The sequence below is a fragment of the Alnus glutinosa genome, chromosome 3 (assembly GCF_958979055.1).
Source record: "Alnus glutinosa chromosome 3, dhAlnGlut1.1, whole genome shotgun sequence".
NCBI classification, from domain to species: Eukaryota; Viridiplantae; Streptophyta; class Magnoliopsida; order Fagales; family Betulaceae; genus Alnus; species Alnus glutinosa.
The window spans coordinates 36,611,511-36,626,307 of record NC_084888.1 but is presented as its reverse complement, the minus strand read 5'-3'; positions in this window follow the sequence as shown (position 1 = coordinate 36,626,307).

Genomic DNA, 14,797 nt, shown 5'->3' with positions numbered 1-14,797 from the left:
GATGTTCACAAGAGACCTATTGACAAAATGTTTAAAGACAGTTTCAACCTTCATAACTTTGTTAAAATGGCATTGCCAGAAAAATTTGTGCAAATTATAGTCCCAAATCTTCTTACAAGAGAAGTGAATGAATTACTGATGGCATTAGAAGAAGATGACAACAAGTACGATATTCAAGCAGCAGAAGAAAGAATCTTTATTGAGAATCTAAGTAAGATGAATTCTAATGTGCAAAAGTGTCTACTTTTTGTTTTCAAGATCAGCCTTGCTTGGTCATTAGAATCGCAAAAGAAAGAATGAATATGGAGAAGGTCACCAAGGAGCTGAATCGGATCAAAAATGCTTTTCTAGAGGTTGGGAGCCATGGATAAGGACCAAGCACAACAAAAAAAAAACGGCTTTTTGAGCCGTTTTTGTTAGAGCCTCTTTAACAAAACGACTCTAATTGGAGCTGTTTTTAACTAAAACGGCTCTAATTAGAGCCATTTTAAAAAAAGGGCTCCAATTAGAGCCGTTTTAATATAAACGGCTCAAATTAGAGCCGCTTTTTTAAAATGGCTCTAAATAATTTTGAGCCGTTTTTAAAAAGCGACTCTAATTCGAGCCGTTTTAAACTAAAATGGCTCCAATTAGAGCCGCTTTAATAAAAACGGCTTTAATTAATTTTGAGCGGTTTTTAAAAAGCGGCTATAATTCGAGCCGTTTTAACTAAAACGGCTCTAATTAGAGCCGCTTTTTATTAAAACGGCTCTAATTAGAGCCGCCTTTTATTAAAACAGCTCTAATTAATTTTGAGCCGTTTTTAAAAAGCGGCTCTAATTCGAGCTGTTTTTATTAAAACCGCTCAAATGAGGTTGAGCCGATCTAACAAAAGCAGCTCTAATTTGAGCCGTTTTAATAAAAATGACTCTAATTGCAGCCGTTTAAACAAAAAAGATGTCTCACATAAATCATACCACAATCGATCACATAGATTATATCGCGATCATTCATATGATCATATCACGTTCCATCACATAAATCGTACCACGACCGATCACACATGATCGTACCATGACCGATCACACATGATCGTACCACGATCGATCGCATAGATCGTACCACGATCTACGCAGCCATTTTTTTTTTTAAAAAAAAAAAAGTCTCACATAGATCATACCACAATCGATCAGATAGATCATACCACGATCAATCACATGATCGTACCACCTTCCATCACATGATCGTACCATGATCGATCACACATGATTATTCCATGATCGATCACACTTAAATCCTACCATGATCGATCACATGGATCGTATCACGATCAATCACATAGATTATACCACGATTGATCACACATGATCGACACACGATCCATCACAGAGATCGTACCACGATCGATCACACATGATCATGTGATGGATCGTGATACAATCAATGTAATGGATCGTGGTAAGATCAATGTGATCGATCTTGGTACGATTAATATGATCGATCGTGGTACGATCTATATATCTCCCTTAAATTACCATTCAATTGTCAATGTCCCCCTAAACTATCAATTGTATCAATGTCTTTCTTCAAACTACCAAAAAATATCAATGTTTCCCCTAATGAAAAAAATACCCCTCATATAATTATTTAAATTAAAAAAAATATAAAATAACAAAAAATTATAGAAGAAAAAAGAAATAAATAAAAACTTTTGGTTTTTTTTTTTTTTTTTTTATTAAGAGTTAAATAGTTAGTATATATGTTAACTAATACACACACTTATAAATATTAAGTAGCATATGTAACATATATTAATAAATTGAGTAAAAAATGTATTAATACATTTATTAAAACTTAAAAACTATTAATTGGAGCCGTGTATTCTATTTAATTAGTTAGTATATTATATGTTTATTTAGTAGATATCTATGTATATAAAAAAAATTTTATCAAAAAATTAAAATTAATAATTAGAGTCGTTTTTGCCATAAAACGGTTCTAGATAGTGTCTTGAAAGTATCAAATCCTCAGTAAAGCGGCAGTCTTTGTTGGAGGTTGGAACTTGGGCATTTGGACCTGGGTTTCAGAAATTTAACTAGGTGTTCTTTCAGGATTTTTTTTTTTTTTTTAATTTTTTTTTTGAGTCGTTTTAGAATTTCTAAAATGACTCAAAAAAATATTTTTTTTAATTTTTTTTTATTATTTAGAGTTGTTTTAGAGACTCTAAAACGGCTCTAAAATAAATAATTTTTTTTAAAAAAAAATTTAGAGTTGTTTTAGGGTCCTTAAAACGGCTCAAACAAAAATGATGATTTTTTTTTTTTGAAAAAATTTTAGAGTCGTTTTAAGTTCATTAAAACGGATCCAATTAGTTAGAGCTGTTTTAGTCAAAAACGACTCTAATCAATTTGAGTCGTTTTTACTAAAACGTCTCAAATTAGTTTGAACCGTTTTTTTAAAACGGCTTAAAATGGTTAGAGCCGTTTTAATAAAAACGGTTCAAATTAGAGCCGTTTTGAACTAAAATGGCTCAAATTGAGACTTTAATACTTGATATGTGAAGTCGTTTGGAAAACAGCTCAAAAAAAACGTCTCAAACAGTTTTGAGCCGTTTTAATGCTTTAAAATGGCTCCAAAAAAACGGTTTAAAACACATGTTTTTTTGTAGTGAAGTAAGGAATGATCCTACAAATTTTGATTTAGAAGTTTAGCCAATGATACACAATCCATAGAGCGACCAAAGTCTGTCAAAAGTATTATAATTTGGCCTTAAATTTTAAACCTTAAAGTTTCCAAATAATTCTTTCAAGCCACAAGCACAAGAGCTGCATAGGCATATGCCGATGGCCTAGCAGCACAAGTAGACTTTCATGGGATCTTATTAGGATCAAAACATTCACATGAAGGTTTTCACCTTATTTAAGTCTACAGGTAACCTTATAAGTGAATTCAATTTTTTTTTCTTAATATTTGTTGAGTGCACTTGTGAGATATCTCACATTGTTAAGATGTAAAAAGAGTTAGTGATTTATATAACATTGTTGGGCCCAAATCCATAGACTTAAGTTTTTGGGTTAAGTAGTGTCTCAACATGCTATAAATTATGAGCTTACTAAAAATGGACTTTCCTATCTAGGAATACCCAACAATGTTTTCAGAGCAAAAGTTGTTTTTTTTCTTGTATCTTGGAATTTTCTAAGACTTTCCACATTGGCAAATATACTCAACTTTTACTTTTGTAGGAAAACGGAGCTTTGTGAAGAAATGATCAGATTGCTGAAAAGTCTCCTTTGTAATGCCCCTGTTGAGCAATGGCTTTGAGAGTTTGTGCGAGTATTTATGTACTTTGTTGGAATAAATCAAACTGACTTTTGATGATCTACGTGTGTAATTAAGACAATATCTCTTTCTACAAACATGTATTTAAGCATATGGTATATGAGAATTAATAATATCAGGAGCTATTATTTTCTGAGCCCAATTCTTCTTACTCTTTTCTTTGTGTGACCTCAAAGGACTTCCACTTCTTGAAACCAAATATCATTTGGATCTTTTCTTGAGCAGCACGCGTGCAAATATGGCAACATGTTCAAGTTAAGCATTGTCTATTCCATTGATATAGTCTTAAATTATTTTATTTTATTATTATTTTTGTTTAAAAAAAAAAAAAAGAAGAAGAAAAAATTTCCAAATTAACCTTATTAAGATGTGTTGTCCATTTATATAAAGATAAAAATATATATATATATATATATAATCATGGCTGAGCTTTTGACTAGGCCTTGTTAGAATATATTATTGTCTTTTCTATTCTGATTTATTTCCTACCTTAAATACTCTAGGGTTTCTTGGTCATTACTCATAGCTTCTCTATATATAGAGGTCTCTTGGAATATGTTAGGAATATACTACTCAATACAATGCAGTCTTTAATATATTTTCGCTCTCTCTTCTGCTTTTTCTCCCTTTCACATATATCTCCATTTCATATATTTATTTCAACATGGTATCAGAACTATTTAACATGGTATCAGAGCCACTTTCTTTTGGCCTCAATAAACGTCATTGACGTTTCCAGGCGTCCTTCATGTGTTCTACGATTGTCTCATAATTCTAGTTGTGACGTCCCACATCACCTGGGAATGAGGATGTGCTTATATGCATAAATGCAAACTTTATGACACAACGTGTTTTAAAGCCATGATGGTCATGAACCTATCAGAACTCCGCAGTTAAGTGTGCTTCTGCAAGAGCAATCCCAGGATGGGTGACCTCCTGGAAAGTCTGATTTGGAGAGCCAAAAGCGGACAATATTGTGTCATTGGGGGTGGATCGTTACACCTTTAACGGACAACTATCAGCCGAGACAGTTTGCTCATGTATGGTGTGCCCACTCACACCGAGCAATGCTAAGGTCCGTCCAACTGTCACAAATGTTGTCGATGCTTCCACATGTATTATACCTTTATGTTGTAGCATTGTGAACATTTGGCTTATTGGAGTTTTATCCATTTATATGTCTCATTATGCACAATTATATGCATAATGAATACCAAACCATTAAAACTAAAACACGTGCATGACCATTTCCATTGATGACACATATGGCCACAGTAAACATATAAGACGTCACCTTAGCAAAGTATTGGAAATGGCATTGTTAGCTCCTGTGTTTGATATGTTAAGTTGTCCACCCTTGTCTCATTTGCATTTGTAAGTTACGCAAATTGAGTATTGAACCTTTAAATTAGAACACTTCCATGGCCACCCTTGTTGGTGACGCATTCACTTGCAAGAAACATGTGGGCAATTGTTCCACTGGTGCAAGAGAAAAGACTCTGTCAGCGAAGGTAGCAATGTTATGCGTGTAGAGTTCCAATGTTGGCATACATAGCTTCAACATGTAATGTGTTGAGTTTTAATGCCATGCATATAGAATTTCGGTGTTCAACATGCTAAACAATAAAACTTATCATGTTGAACTACAATATTAACTTGTTAGGGCTTTGGTGTCAGTTTGGAATAGATTGATGATCAAAGGATAGAAGTGAACGTAGATAATCACGAGTGGGAAGTTGTACTCTTACCCCATAGTATAGAGCATCTGAACTTTGCGGGTCTCATTTGTGAGTTACTCCACTATCTCTCTCCAACGTTCGACAATGATGAATGTCCGAGAGTATACACTTATGTGTTTGGCTTATACCTAAGCCAAGCTCATGTCGAGTCCAAGTTAGGAACATTCAGATAGTTCAGATGTTTCCACTTTAGTCGCAAGTCTATGCGAGGATGCATAGGTTATCGTGTGCTAAATCTAGTGGCGATCCAGAATGAGAATTCCTTATTGAGAACTGACAACTTGTTCAGTCAACTCTAAGGAGCCTTGGTATTCTTGGGAGATTGACTTTCTTTCGAGATACCATTAACTTTTGGTGCGAAGGAAATGTGTCAAAGTTAGCAATCCATATATGGTATGACCACTACGAGTTGTTGGTGATGAGAGTTTTGGATTGATGGAGTGCCATTCTTGGTTCACATTATGAGCAAGAATGAATTCGTAGTCAACACGTTAGAACAAGAACACACACAATTGCACATGTGCTTAAACTACCCATGGAAATTGTTGGGTATGTGGTTTGGCACATGTGTAGCGCGATTGGGATTGGGATGTAGCCTATGCTTCTGGGCGACTGTAGACCATGAGGAGCACAATCCTACTCATGATTTGGAGTTAGTAGTAGTTGTTTAAGCCCTAATAACGTGTTAGAACTACCTCTATGGTGAAGTGTGTGAAACCCACACTTATCACCCAAGTCTCAATGCGTTCCCACGTTGAGAGACTAAATTATAAGGTAATGTTGATGGCTGGTTGTCTTAGAGATCTTGATGGCAAGATGTCCTGACGTGCAACTTAAGCTACTATCACAGCTAATGCATCATGTGTGAAATCTTGTGATGGTGAGATTGACTCAAAGTGTATTTGGAGCGTTAGCGCATCATACCCTCTGCAAGCGTACGACTAATCCGAGAGATCTATTTAGACACTCGAAAATACGCCTAATTTATGCGTGTAGGATTCCATAGAGTTGGTCATGATATCCGTCAGTAGTTGTAAACGTTGTATCGCACGAAACGTCGTATGGACGCGATCGATGAACGCCAATTCTTTTAGTATGAAGTTAGAGTGAAATGATCAGTGAGCTTTGAAGTGGTACATGATTCTAGGGAAGATTGCACTAGTTCAAAGTAGATATTCACTGCACAGTGGTGGTAAGCTATGTGGATAAACATCGTTGCAAATTTGTGTTTCAAATTGGTAATCTTGTGAAATGCAAGGTGTAGCCAATGCGAAACATGTAACGCTTTGGGCAATATGAATGTGCTCAACTCTGGATATATTGAGTTGTCCCTAGTGCTAAACAAGCGAACCTACAGCGTGCACGGTCGTGATGTCTCCTAGTTTGGCAGACATTCATGACATTTTCCCGTGTTCTCGGTTGCGAGTGTGTTTACGACCCTCTACTTGTGATGAACTTCTCATATTCAATGGAAATTGACCTATGAAGAGGTGCAAAGCGAGTGATGGTTTTTAAGAAAACACTAAATTCATTTCATTAGTGAGAACACTTTGGTGAAATCACAGTGTTGAGGAAGCCACATGAGTGCTCAATCGTTAAATGCGGGAGTGATCCCTCATCTTACCGAATAAATGCGGGTATGATTGTTATGTCATACAATTTTCGCATAAGTACTCCAAGCAAAACGCATACGTGCATGAGTGTTTCTAGTAAAGTACGCATGCTTGTGTGTGTGTAAAATGATTTAATATTCAAATTTCAATGACGAAATTTTTATAAGGAGGGAGTGATGTAATGTCCAAGACATTTTGTAGAAATTAAAATACGAAATTTGAGTAAATAATTGATTAAAATTAATTTAATGTCATCAAAATGTAAACGAATATTTTTAGGTCCAAAGAAATAGAAAAGAAAAAGAAATTATAAAAGAAAATAGAATAAAAATGAAATTATAAAAGAAATTAGGAAAGAAAAGAAATTAGAAAAAAATAAAATAATATGTATATGTTTATAGGAAAAAAAAGAGGCCTCATGGCCTTTAAAGCAAAAGGGCCATACGACCATTACCTTTAATAATGGCCAAGTGGCCATTAAAATAATAATAAACAAAAAAGAAAAGAAAAATGGTGTAAAAGAAAAGTTAAGGAAAAGAAAAAGAAAAAGAAAAAAATTAAATTAAGAAGGCATGTGGGGCGACATGCGCCCCTCATACTTGCAAAGTGAAGGGCTGCTTGGCCCTTCACGAAAAAGAAGAATGCTTGGCCCTTAGTGAATACTTTGGGTTAGTGTTAATTGAGTTTAGCTAGTGTTTAGGACCATGGGTAAATATTTGGGAACCTTAGAAATATTATGGGTTTTCCACGGGTTAGCTCTTGAGCAATTTAAGAGCTAAATGTGAGTCTAATATTAGAAGTTTTCAATAATGTGCAATGTATTATTTTTACAGTAATGCATTGCGTGGTGGTGTCTAGGAGACTTAGTGCTTAATATCCGTGCAGCCAATGTGAGTATTCTACTCACTGAGAAGTATTATTTTCATATATGATGAATTGCAAAATATATATTGTTTTACAAACTTGAACCAACTGTATGTTGATTATGAATTGTTTTGGATGATTTGAGTCCTTTTGAGTATATTGAAATTATGATGATGTTTTAAAGTATGGATATGATATGTGGAGTTTAAATGAATGGAGTCAATGTATGTTATGGTTGAGAGTTTTGGAAACTGTGATTGCAATGGAACATGAATATGATTTTAGAGTGGGTTAAGTTATGCAAATTGTTTAAGAAATGACATGTTGAATTGTTTATGTTTTTTTATAAAGAAAGCATGTGTTAAAGGCATGATTTATGAAATGAAATGCATATTGTTTTAAGGCATAAGACATAAGCATATGAACGCTAAATGTGCATCGAAGTGGGGTTTACAACCCACGGGAAACGACAAGCCTTTAATCGGCAAGTAGTACCGGGTGCTACTTGGTCGATGTAAAACTTTAATCGGCGAATAGTACCGGGTGCTATTCGGTCGATGTAAAACTTTAATCGGCAAGTAGTACCGGGTGCTACTTGGTCGATGTAAAACTCTAATCAGCGGATAGTACCGGGTGCTATTCGGTCGATGTAAAACTTTAATCGGCAAGTAGTACCAAGTGCTACTTGGTCGATGTAAAACTCTAATCGGCGGATAGTACCGGGTGCTATTCGGTCGATGTAAAACTTTAATCGGCAAGTAGTACCGGGTGCTACTTGGTCGATGTAAAACTCTAATCGGCGGATAGTATCGGGTGCTATTCGGTCAATGTAAAACTTTAATCGGCGAGTAGTTCACTATTCTGTCGATGTAAAACTTTAATCGGCGAGTAGTTCACTATTCGGTCAATGTAAAACTTTAATTGGCGGGTAGTTCACTATCCGGTCGATGTAAAACAAATAAACCTTGCATAAGCATGCATAACATTGTTTAAATTGTGTGATGTTTTCATGATAAGTATATTGTAATTTTGTTAAACGTATTAGTATGCATAAAACTTTCAATCGAAAAGAACTTATATATATTTCTATCGAATGGTTGCATAATTTAAATGCCATTGTTTTCTTTTAGCTGCCTAGTATGTTTAAATGTTTTCTATTAGTCGGTGTATGTTATATTAGCTATGGGGGTTTTCAAACAAAGATTTATAAAATTGGTGGCTGTTATTGTGAAATGATATGCATCACATCCTTGTAATGCATATGGAGTATTACATTTTAACTTTCTATCTTTGTTGAAGCTTTTAAGATTTCCAACAGCTCTTTTGTTATTAATAAACTGACACAACCCTAAGTTTCCGTTTTCTGCTTTTCTAACAAACCCTAGGACTAACTGCTCTGATACCATTTGCTGTGACGACCTTTTTTTTTTTTTTTTTTCTTGAAAACATACAAACGGATTTTTCCAGTGGCACGACTACATGTCGCTCAGCCAACATAGGGCACATGCCTCATAACATGCACATGATAATCAGAGTTACAACTAATAGCGGAATATAATAACCAATATGCAGCGGAACACATATTATAAGCGGAAATACATCTAATACATAATATTTAATTACAACAAGAGCCATTTACAAATCTATCTATTTATGATCATAAATAAACTACCCAAATACGGACTACCCCCGAGTCCGTGACTTATGACTATCACGATGTGCTCCAATCTTAGCATCTCATACGCTAGGTGGACGAGTCAATATCTATATCAGCAAAACCTGCAACCAAAGCATAAACGTTTGCACGGTTGCGGGGGTTGCCGCATCCGTACAGGTGGAATTATGAGTCCACCGTCTTAGCATAAATAAATACACTAAGACCTCAGAGGTATACTATTCACTGAGTTTTCGCAAAGAACCAACTTTTCCTTTTTAGTCATGCGTACACTATAACAGCTACCAATTTTATAAATTTTTGTTTGAAAACCTCCATAGCTAATATAGCATACACCGACTAATAGAAAACATTTAAACATACTAGGCAACTAAAAGAAAACAATGGCATTTAAATTATGCAACCATCCGATAGAAATATACATAAGTTCTTTTCGATTGAAACTCTTATGCATACTAATACGTCTAACAAAATTACAATATATTTATCATGAAAACATCACAAAATTTAAACAATGTTATCCATGCTTAGGCAAGGTTTATTTGTTTTACATCGACCGGATAGTGAACTACCCGCCGATTAAAGTTTTACATCGACCGAATAGTGAACTACTCGCCTATTAATGTTTTACATCGACCGAATAGCACCCGGTACTATCCGCCGATTAGAGTTTTACATCGACCAAGTAGCACCCGGTACTACTTGCCGATTAAAGTTTTACATCGACCGAATAGCGAACTACTCGCCGATTAAAGTTTTACATCAACCAAATAGCACCCGGTACTATCCGCCGATTAGAGTTTTACATCGACCGAATAGCGAACTACTCGCCGATTAAAGTTTTACATCGACCGAATAGCACCCGGTACTATCTGCAGATTAGAGTTTTACATCGACCAAGTAGCACCCGGTACTACTTGCCGATTAAAGTTTTACATCGACCGAATAGCACCCGGTACTATTCGCCGATTAGAGTTTTCAATCGACCAAGTAGCACCCGGTACTATTCGCCGATTAAAAGCTTGTCGTTTTTCGTGGGTTGTAAACCCCACTTCGATGCACATTTAGCGTTCATATGCTTATGTCTTATGTCTTAAAACAATATGCATTTCATTTCATAAATCATGCCTTTAACACATGCTTTCTTTATAAAAAAAACATAAACAATTCAACATGTCATTTCTTAAACAATTTGCATAACTTAACCCACTCTAAAATCATATTCATGTTCCATTGCAATCACAGTTTTCAAAACTCTCAACCATAACATACATTGATTCCATTTATTTAAACTTCACATATCATATCCATACTTCAAAACATCATCATAATTTCAATATACTCAAAAGTACTCAAATCATCCAAAACAATTCATAATCAACATACAGTTGGTTCAAGTTTGTAAAACAATATATATTTTGCAATTCATCATATATGAAAATAATACTTCTCAGTGAGTAGAATACTCACCTTGGCTACGCGGATATTAAGCATTAGGTCTCTTAGACACCATCATGCAATGCATTACTGTAAAAACAATACATTGCATATTATTGACAACTTCTAATATTGGACTCACATTTAGCTCTTAAATTGCTCAAGAGCTAACCCGTGAAAAACCCATAATATTTCTAAGGTTTCCAAATATTTACCCATAGTCCTAAACACTAGTTAAACTCAATTAACACTAACCCAAAGTATTCACTAAGGGTTAGATATTAAAACCACCATTTAATTATTTACCTATAACATTAATTGCTAACTCGTAATTAATTCCATTAACACATACATTATTTTCACTAACACTTTTATAATAATATTATCCCTAAAATTATATTCACTAATCCCTAGATTATTTCTCACAAACATTTTCTCAATATCATTAACTCTAATATTATGTTCATAAATATTTTTACATCAATTACTAACATATTAACATAATTTAACTATCTAAATTTTAATCACTTAAAACTCTCAAATTAATTTAACTCATCAAATTAGGGTTTCTAAAATTAACCCATAATTTATAAAATACTAACTTAATCACAACAAATATTAATCTCACTAACATAAACACTAATATATTTAAAATAACATTAATCCATAAATTAGGAATTAAATGAACTTACCCAAAAATTTACCCAAATAATACCCAGTGTTTGGAGAATCTTTACAAGCTCCAGATAACACAAAACCTAAAGAAAACAGTATATCAAACTTATATTTTGCTAGATTTAACCAAAAATCTCAAAATATGAATTTAACTTTTTACTTCAAAACGATTAGTAGAAATGTAGATCCGAGTGCAAGGATTACATTTCCGAAGACAGATCGAAGATCGGATCGTTGGATCTTCGTAGATTAAGACTTTTGTATGAAAAAAGCTTAAGGAAAATGTCTCCCTTTTATTTTGTTTCTCTCTCGGGTCTGATCTGATGGAAAGAGGCTGCCTTTTTCCTTTTTGTTTTGAAGTGAGGCGCATGTACGCCTCACACTTCCCTTTTCTTTTTTTTGTCTTTTATTTTTTCTTTGGTGGCCCTTCCATTCTTCTTTTTCGTGAACGGCCAGGCAGCCCTTCACTTTACAAGTATGTGGGGGAGAATGTCACCCCCCATGCCTTCTTAATTTAATTTTTTTCTTTTTCTTTTTCTTTTCCTTAACTTTTTTTTTACACCATTTTTCTTTTCTTTTTTGTTTATTATTATTTTAATGGCCACTTGGCCATTATTAAAGGTAATGGTCCTATGGCCCTTTTGCTTTAAAGGCCATGAGGCCTCTTTTTTTTCTATAAACATATACATATTATTTTATTTTTTTCTAATTTCTTCTATTTTAAATTTTCTTTCCTAATTTCTTTTATAATTTCTTTTTCTTTTCTATTTCTTTGGACCTAAAAATATTCGTTTACATTTTAATGACACTAAATTAATTTTCCTCAATTATTTACTTAAATTTCGTATTTTAATTACTACAAAATGTCTTGGACATTACACCAGTCGTCCGCACGTTGCCTCACATCTTTAAAATTGATGTTAGTCCCTTCTACACCTTCATCGCAACCACATCTAAAAATAAAAAAAAATAAAAAAAATAAAAAATCCAGGAATCAGGTCTGCAAGGTCTAGATCTCATGATCTAGGGAAGATTTGTCGCCGACGACAGCTGCATGCGCCTCCATGCACCGCCCCAACTTTCTGCTTGTGGTGCCACGTGCCTCCAACAAGGCCAATTCCCTCTGTGATAGTACCAACTCTTAGATCCAACGCAGAGCTGTCTAGCGCTGTTCAGAATGTCTCCATCGGACCCCTCACGAGCTGCCACGCGCCGTTCAAAGTTCTGGACCTTAGGTTCACGCCTCCACGCGCAGCCAGTTCTACCGCACCACCTGCTGCCGCTCCAATCCGCCGATCATCCCGATTGCAGTACCACTGCGTAGATTCGCCGCCGAGTTTTCTAGCGACATCTAGAACGTCTCCATTGGAGCATCTACATGCCACCACGCGCCGCTCAAAGTCTATGGATCTCTACTCCTCGCGCTCCCTCGTGATTTGTTTGCTTCGCTCAGGCCGCCGTCCAGCGGATCTTCCGTCGTCAGTTTCAATTCCACCAAGATCTCCACGGGACAAGATTCAACGCGCGCCTCCTAAATCCTATGCACGTGGGATTCACGGGCATGGGCGCTTCTGCCAGTAAGGCGTGTGTACGACACGCGCAAGATCTGCTCTCTGTTCTGGCTGACATGTGTCAATCTCTCAGTGGTGCATGTCAGCCCTAGCTGTCCTGTAGCACCACCGCCACTTCAGCGCTTCCGACTCGATTCAAATTCGTCAACTGGTTGAACCAGGTTAGACCCGGGTCTCTTCATTCCAGATCACCAAAGCAACTAGCCCACACTTGTCAACCCGAACCCGCGGGTTAGACCCGGTTCCTCCAGACATTTCTAACCGGTCCACATTTGTTAACCCGGCCCATCGAGTTAGACCCGGTTCACTTAATTTTGGTTTAGACCATATTCAATGGTCCATGGGTTTTGGTCTTTTTGTGGCCCAATTAAACTTGCCCAATTGCCTATTCTATTAGGCTCCATTCTTAGCCCAATTCATGGACCAAACATTCACTGCCACTAGTAGCGTCCACCATCCGCTACTGGGAAAAAAAAAAAAAAAAAGGAAAAAGAAAAAGAAAAAAAAAGAAAAGAAAAGAAAACCCTCTTTTGGATTTTTGTTTGCCTATTTTGTTGTGATCTACGGCTCAATTCATTGGCGAAACTTGGCACAATATGGTTAGGCTCTTCACAAGATTAACGGCTAATTTTTGTTTTCGACCATCATTATAAGTTGTAGTTTGGCCCCTCATGGGATTAACGGATATTCTCTGTTCTCCGACTGTCTCCTTCAGCCTTTTGGCACAATGTGGTTTGGCCCTTCACAGGATTGACAGCTAGTTTCCGTTCTCCGACCATCATTGTCAGTTGCGGCTTGGCCCCTCAAGGAATTAACGGCTAGTCTCCGTTCTTCGGCCGTCACTTTCAGCCTTTCTCGTCGGCACCATTTTGATCTAACCATCGAGTACTTCAGCTGCATTTAAATCATGCTTCTAGTTTCAAACTCAAGATTTCAGAATCTTCCACCTTGAGTTTGAGGGGGGATGTTATAATATATTATTGTCTTTCCTATTATGATTTACTTCCTACCTTAATTAGTTTTCTTTCGTACCTTAAATAGTCTAGGATTTCTTGGTCACTACTTATAGGCTCTCTATATATAGAAGTCTCTTGTAATATGTTAGGAATATACTACTCAATACAATATAGTCTTTAATATATTTCCGCTCTCTCTTCCGCTCTTTCTCTCTTTCACATATATTCTCTATTTCATATATTTATTTCAACATGGTATCAGAGCTATTTAACAGGCCTGTATAAACGGGATGGTTATAACCGTATAACCATATAATCGCATAACTGCTTTTGAAAGTGGTTGTAAAAATCTGCTAACTGCTTAGGATGGGGCGGTTAGCGATTTTAAGAGTATGGGTAGGCCGTTAATAACCACTAAACACCTACTCTTATATATAAATTATATAAATATAAATATTTATATTATATATTTAATATAAAAACATAAAATCCAAATGACGTTGTTTTGGTGTTTAACAATAATTTGATTTTTCTTTACATTGATCATTATTGCAAGTATTAGGCCATTTGATGAACTGAGTTTTAGGCATTCTATGTTTTTAAGTTTCTATTTGCCCAAAAGAAGTACTCTAAGATGGACTTGAATCACATCCTTCATAACAATTAATCAACCTGTCCAAAACCTCCAACGGAGGCACACCACTTTCAGACATTAAGTTCTCCATAATAGCCAAGGCATCATTAAATCTCCTCGAGTTGACCAACAACTGAATTACAGTGCAACAAGATTCCAATGAGTGTGAAAATCTCTTCTTCTCTCCAACCCAATTGTAAAACTCTAAAGCTAACTGTGACGAGTTCCGGAGTTTGTGAATGACATGGCATATTAATGAATTGGTAAGACTCGGCGACATTTTCTCCAAGAGTTTCCATCTCCTGTTTTAAATTA